Below are 6,968 nucleotides of genomic sequence, written 5' to 3' on the forward strand. Positions count from 1 at the left end.
GGGATTTTCATCTCTCAAGAGAAATATACAAATGATCTTCTCAAGAGATTCAAGATGGATGAATATAAGCCAATCAAGACACCAATGCCAACTAATGGACATCTCGACCTAGATGAGGGAGGTAACATAGTTGATCAAACTCTCTACCGCTCTATGATTGGTAGCTTGTTATATTTAACCGTATCTAGGCCTAACATCATGTTTAGTATGTGTATGTGTGCTAGATTTCAAGCTAATCCTAAGAAAACTCATTTGATTGCCGTTAAAAGGATCCTTAGGTATCTTAAGCACACACCAAGCATTGGTCTTTGGTATCCCAAAGGAGCTATATTAGAATTAGTTGGCTATTCCGATTCGAATTATGCCGGTTGTAAAGTTGATAGAAAAAGCACATCCGGAGGGTGCCATTTGCTTGGTAGATCACTTGTGTCTTGGTCCTCCAAGAAACAAAATAGTATGGCTTTGTCCACCGCCGAAGCGGAATACATTGCCACGGGTGCTTGTTGTGCACAAATACTTTATATGAAACAAACTTTGCTAGACTATGGTGTAGTTCTAGAAAAGATACCTCTTTTTGTGCGATAATGAAAGCACGGTAAAACTTGCAAATAATCGGTTCAACACTCTCGCACCAAGCACATAGATATCTGCCATCACTTTCTTAGAGATCATTTTGCAAAGAATGATATTTCATTAGAAGGTGTAAGGACCGAGGATCAATTGGCGGATATCTTCACTAAACCGCTAGATGAGGCGACTTTTTGTCGATTGCGGAATGAGCTCAATGTGCTTGATTTTAGTAACTTCACTAAAAAATGAGCTTGTGTTGTCCCTTGCATTGCATTGTAATATACAACATATTTAATTTTTGGTAATGCATATAGGGCTTGTCTAACATGGTTAAGATAACCGCCGTAAAGCGTGTGAAGAAGCTTAACCTTGGATCAAACTTGACAAGCAACTAGATTTACTTTCAAGTATTGCATTGCATATGCATGAATGTTGCTTTGTCGTTTATCTTCAATTGCCCTCTTATTGTCTATTTTCTTAAAAAGAATTATAGCCTAAGGCAAAATATTTTTGAAAAAAATTGAGGGTTTAAGAGAGGTCACTAACATCAGTCCCAATTGGTGTTTATTTGGATCTTATTGAAGTTGGAACTTAATTGGGAATAGGTAGCATGAAGGACTTTGAATATTTGCTAGAAAAAGAGTGACCGGATGCTGCACTGGACTCTGAAGTCCAGCGTCCGGTCAGTTCATAGGAGGTGAACCTACTGTGATGGAGTGACCAAACTCTACTGTTCAGCGTCCGGTCAGATGGTGGTTTAGCGTCCGATCGAGCGAAGATGATGGAGGCAGTGTGGACCAGATTCTGGCTGTGTCCGATCGAGGTTCACCGAATGCGTCCGATCGTGATTCCAGGGGTTTTTGACCTCTCTGGAATCGACCGGACTCTGGGTGGCAGCATCCGGTCATTACCACCAGAGCGCCTGGTCTATAGAAATCATGTGGGTTCAGGACTTCTTCTCCATTTCCTTTTCTATCTTGTCGGGGGACCCTTATAACCCAATCCGTCATGCTGTTTTCCCTAGCCACCATACCATGTAGCAAGATCGCCATGCCACCTAGCTCGCCATGTCGCTCAGCTTGCCATGCTGCCCAGCTCCCAAGCCTTGCAGCCCTGCTCCTGCACCCTCACCACCATGCCCATGCACAGCCGCTCCAACGTGCCGCCTCCAGTGCCGTCGTCATGCCCTACGCCAGTGCCACCGCCGTGCCTGTGCTCTGCTTCAGTGCCACCATCGTGCCTTCACCAGAGCCACGCCATAGCACCAATCGCCTGTAGCTCAACAGCACCACCAGAGCCTCCTCTTGCGCCTACTTCACCGATCCAGTCCTCACTACCTTGTTGGAATCCCAACCCTAGCCGATCCGGTTGTTCCCTGATTCGTTCCTCTTCTCATCGTTTCGCCGGTTCATCAGGTAGCAAGCCCTCATTCTCAATTTTGTATCTATTGCTTGCTTCTTAGGGTTTCGTATCTCTAGATATATTGTAATTAATTCATATATCTGATCTATTCTAACGTGTAGTGAGTCGGTGTTTCTGAGGTCTTAGTGGCAGTTGATAGTAAACTTGGGGCCAAGCTTGCGAGTATGGATCGAGGCCAAGCCTCGAAAGTGACAGTTGGCAGTTGATTCTTGTCAAGGCAGTTATTCTTTTTAGCTTCATCAAATGGTTCATGTCAAGAATGTCGGAGGAGGTCCTGGTGATGAGGATCTGAGGCCCTCACCTCACTAGCCTGTAGATACAAAAGGCAAGGCGACGAAGAAGCTAGCAATGAGGAAGCGTAAGTACCCTAATGCAGATACAGCAAGAGCCGCCGCAGTTGTAGAGGCCGCAGAGCGGGCAGAGAGAGGAGGTACTTGGAGTGGTGTTGTTATTGCAGATCAGCTTTCTCCATCTACGAGGGCTACACTTGAGCAGGTTGAGCGCCGTCATGGTGGTCTAGCTAGGACTATCATGGTTGGAGGACGGCGTGTGGCTATTGATGAGAGTTAGCCTTATGGGGAGTCACAGCAATAGCCATAGTTAGCAGAGCAGACTCAGGAGGGAGAGCAGGCCGAGGAGATAGAGCAGACACCTCAACCATAGCTTTGCCGCTCTGGTCGTACCCATGCTCCAGTCACATAGAGGTTAGAGACACAGTGGAGGGGTTCTCATCCACCACCTAGACCACAGGGTCCACCTCTAGTGACTCACTTGGATTTGAGGGCCGCCACAGCCAAACAGGTGCAGCTGCTCAAATTTGTGGACTTTAAGTAGTGGTTCCCGCCAAGGAGAGATGACCGAGCTTTAGAGGGTTTCAACACACCACTGCAGAAAGATTTTTATAATGCATATCTCAACAGTGGGGTAGTATTCAGATCTTAGAGGGTGTGCAACATTGAGTCCATGGTAGTAGCTACTGGAGAGCATATTCGGCCTTACCTAGCTTACCTGCTAGGGCTAATAGATTTACTTGGACAGACATGCTTATATTTCCATCTTGGGTCCATCAGTTCTTTGCTACACTCTAGATTGACCCGTAGCACAGATTCATTCACTTTGCTTTCAGAGGCAGAGATTATAGGCTGATAAGCTCAAGGGTCAAAGAGATTCTTAGGCTTTGGGAGCAGCCAGTCCAGCTTCATGAGGTTTGCTATGGACAGACAGTGCCTCCCAGATGCCTTCATGGTAGTATGGTGCCCCCTACAGATCTAGTCCGCCATTGCTTCATAGAGCCTTTCAGCGAGGGGTCAAGCCAGACACCCAGTGATCTCACTCCTACTACTAGAGTGCTTGATGCTATTATGAGGAGGACCCTACTTTTGAGGATGGGGTATCACGAGGGCTTGACATGCATACAGTTATGGCTACTAAACTCTCTGATGTAGCAGACTGTGTTTGACATTTGGGATCACCTTCTGTCAGAGATGGAGGATACTATTGCAGAGGGGTTCAAGGGTCACATGTAGCTGTCATATGCTCACTAGATTACATTCTTAATCCACAGGACAGTTACTGTGAGGCCACCTGAGATGCTGGCAGAGTATAGTGGTGCTACTATAGAGTTCCCTACATACAACATGACTCAGATGATCCACCATAGTGCAATGAGGACACCTAGCCAGCTGCGTCGTCGTCCAGAGGTGCCAGAGACTGTAGCCTAGCAGGATAAGACCATCAGGGGCATAGCAGCTACAGAGGAGGAGCAGTTAGATGCTCAGCAGGAGGGGATGGTCGAGAGCGACCCCAGTGATAGCTCAGATGATGACTACCGCGATATATCCCTTAGATGCCTCCACGACGACATGACCATGAGGCCGGTAGCTCCAGTTCAGCTCCACCTACACCACAGACAGATCCCGCTCTACTTGCCATACTTGAGCGGATGAGGCAGGATCAGGCTTGCCAGGCTTAGGAGACCACTGCTACATTTGCACAGTTTTAGACTTAGCAGGATGAGTTCCAGCGACAGCAGCAGGCGATCTAGCAGCAGCAGCAAGCTATACAGTAGCAGCAGCAGGCCATGTATCAGTAGCAGCTTCTCATGCAGTAGCAGCTCCTTGGGTTTATGCAGCATGTAGTGATAGCTATTGGGGCTCCACCGCCATAGCCTTCACCCCAGCTTGGTTAGCCTGCCACCACTTCTATGACTCTAGTTGTACTGCCCAGTGGGCTTTAGAGTCAGGAACAACCAACGCCATAGTTTCCTTCACCAACAGAGTAGGTGTCCCAGTGGTTTGCTTCACCAGTGCTAGCCCCGCAGTTCACTCCTCTTCATACGAGCTTTACCCTGCCTCAGAGTTCATCAGTGCCCACCCTAGTTTCTAGGAGCCTTGGTGCTTCATTCAGTGAGTTGACAGGGTAGCCTACTCCACTAGAGCTACATGTCCTAGGTCCTTCCATAGTTGCATCTATTACCAGGACTACCGAGATGCTCCCTTCATCAGTTGCATCATCAGAGCATGCAGTGCCAGTTATAGATCCAACCTAGACCGCTTTAGCATCGCTTCCAACTACAGAGGGTCAGACTGCTCAGAGCTTAGGATTAGATGATGATGGCACATAGTTCCAGCTCGCTCCTCAGACCTCAGCGCCCAACTCATCCGCTGCAGCTCCACGACCGACCCTTAAGTTTTGGTGTTTGACGCTAAAGGGGGAGAGGGATCGAGTATGTTAGCCTTAGGGGGAGCGATACATTTAGGGGGAGTCTATCTATTAGCTTATAGCTTATCTATTACATTTGGAGTTTTATGTGTGATACATTATGCATTCTTGTTTACTATTATGCATTGAACTACTTAAGTGTGATCGTAATCGTGATATTAATGTGATCGTGATATTTATGTGATATGTGATATGTGTGCTCTCTACTTTGAATTATTTATATGTCATATCACTTGTGTTATGCTCATTTGCTTTGCTTCCGTATTTTACTCCAAAGCAAATGAGCTTTATCACTTGTACTCTTGCTTATTTCATATCTTTTGAGTATATCATGTTGGCTTGGGTTATATAAGCTTGTCTAACACTTTTGTTCTTATTGTCAAAAGCTTATATGAACCAAGCATGTTAAAAAAACCTCATCTCTTTCACATACTCGAGGTGGTATTGTCATTGATCACCAAAAAGGGGGAGATTGAAAGCATCTAGGCCCCTAGTTGGGTTTCAGTGATTAATGACAATACATGATTACTATGACTAACGTGTGTTTTGTAGAGGCAATTAAGTTAGGTCATGGTAATGGAGATCGATTGGGCTATCATGGTGGTCATGCCCCTACGATGGAAATCATTTCGATTTTCAAAGGATAGATGACAAGGTTAAGGATGGACTAGTTCTAAGTGTCGTTTAGTATTGAGTAGACACTTAGAGTAGTTTAGGACTTTGTTTTTCCTTTGGCCATACTATTAAGGGGGGTATGGATAGGTAGCTTAACCTAGGTGAGTCTAGTGAGTTAGGTGTGGTGCACACTTGCTAAATCTAGCACTAGGTAGCTCCTAAAAAGCCCTTAGATCCATTAGAGCAAACTTCATTCACGTATGATTGAGAGTTGGAAGTGAATGGAGGGTCAAATGCTGACCGGACGCTGGTTTCGGAGTGATCGGACGCTGGCACAAAGTTCGGTCAGTTCATTTGATCAAGGTGAAATCGTCTGGACACGACTGGACGCTGAGAGGTGAGTGACCGGACGTTGGGTGACAGCGTCCGGTCGACTCCAGTAAGGTTCCAGAGAGGGAAAATCGTGACCAGATGTGTTCGGTCAGTACCGACCGAACGTTGTCTAGCGTCCGGTCATAACTTAAACACTGGAGTTCGGGGAGAACTGACTGGAGTGTCCGGTTAACATGACCGGAGCGTCCGGTCACCCCATAGAAGCACATAACGGTTTGTTTTTCAACCAAGGTTATAAATACTTCCTCCATTCGTGTGAGGGGGCACTTTTGCTGATTTCAATAGTTGAGAAACACCTTTGAGAGTGCCAAGAAGAGCAAGGTCCTAGTGAGGTGATTGAGATTTGAGAATCCTAAAGAGAGCCCTCATTAGTGAAAGCAAGAGTAGCAAAGTGTGCATCCATCCTTCTTATTAGGCTTGTCGTGGTCAAATGAGAGTTCATGCTTGTTACTCTTGGTGATCGCCATCACCTAGACGGCTTGGTGGTGATTGGGAGCTTGGTGATCATTTGGTGGAGCTTGTGGATGACTCAGCTCAAGTTGTGAGCGGTTGTGGGTGATTCACCATGACGGAGTGTCAAAGAATCAACCCATAGAGAGCACTTGATCCTTGCGTGGATCAAGGGGGAGCTATACCCTTGCGCGGGTGCTCCAACGAGGACTAGTGGGGAGTGGCGACTCTCTGATACCTCGGCGAAACATCGCCGCGTTCCTCCTTCTCTCTTTACTTTGTGCATTTACTTTGAGCAATTCAATTCTTGTCATTTACATTTATAGAATTGTCATGCTAGAGTAGGATTAGAACATAGGTTGCTAAACTTTTGTGTGGGAGATCAATAGAAACACTTTCTAGGCACAAGGGGTTAATTGGGCTAACCATAGGACTTAATTATTGCAAAGAAATTTAGAATTAGCCCAATTCACCCCCCCTTTTGGGCATCTTGATCCTTTCAAGTCAGATAAGTCACGGCAGTGCCGCGTCTTATCCACGGTAGTGCCGCTCTACGGCATAGTTGGGCTTCAAGTGCAGCACTGCTGCACCAAGCCTGATAGCAGAGATAAAAGAGTATTGAGCAAGCTGTTATGGTTGAACTTTTGAGGATGCTTGTGTATAAGATTGAGCACTTGGTAGCACAAGTTGGCTTAAGCATTGTGTCTTCCTTTATAGTATAGCTTTTCCTATACTCAAATTTGAAATAAAAAAATATAAACCTCCTTTGAGTTTGGAACTGTCAACATTTGTAAGTG

Source organism: Miscanthus floridulus, chromosome 7 (genome assembly GCF_019320115.1).
Source record: "Miscanthus floridulus cultivar M001 chromosome 7, ASM1932011v1, whole genome shotgun sequence".
Taxonomy (NCBI): Eukaryota; Viridiplantae; Streptophyta; class Magnoliopsida; order Poales; family Poaceae; genus Miscanthus; species Miscanthus floridulus.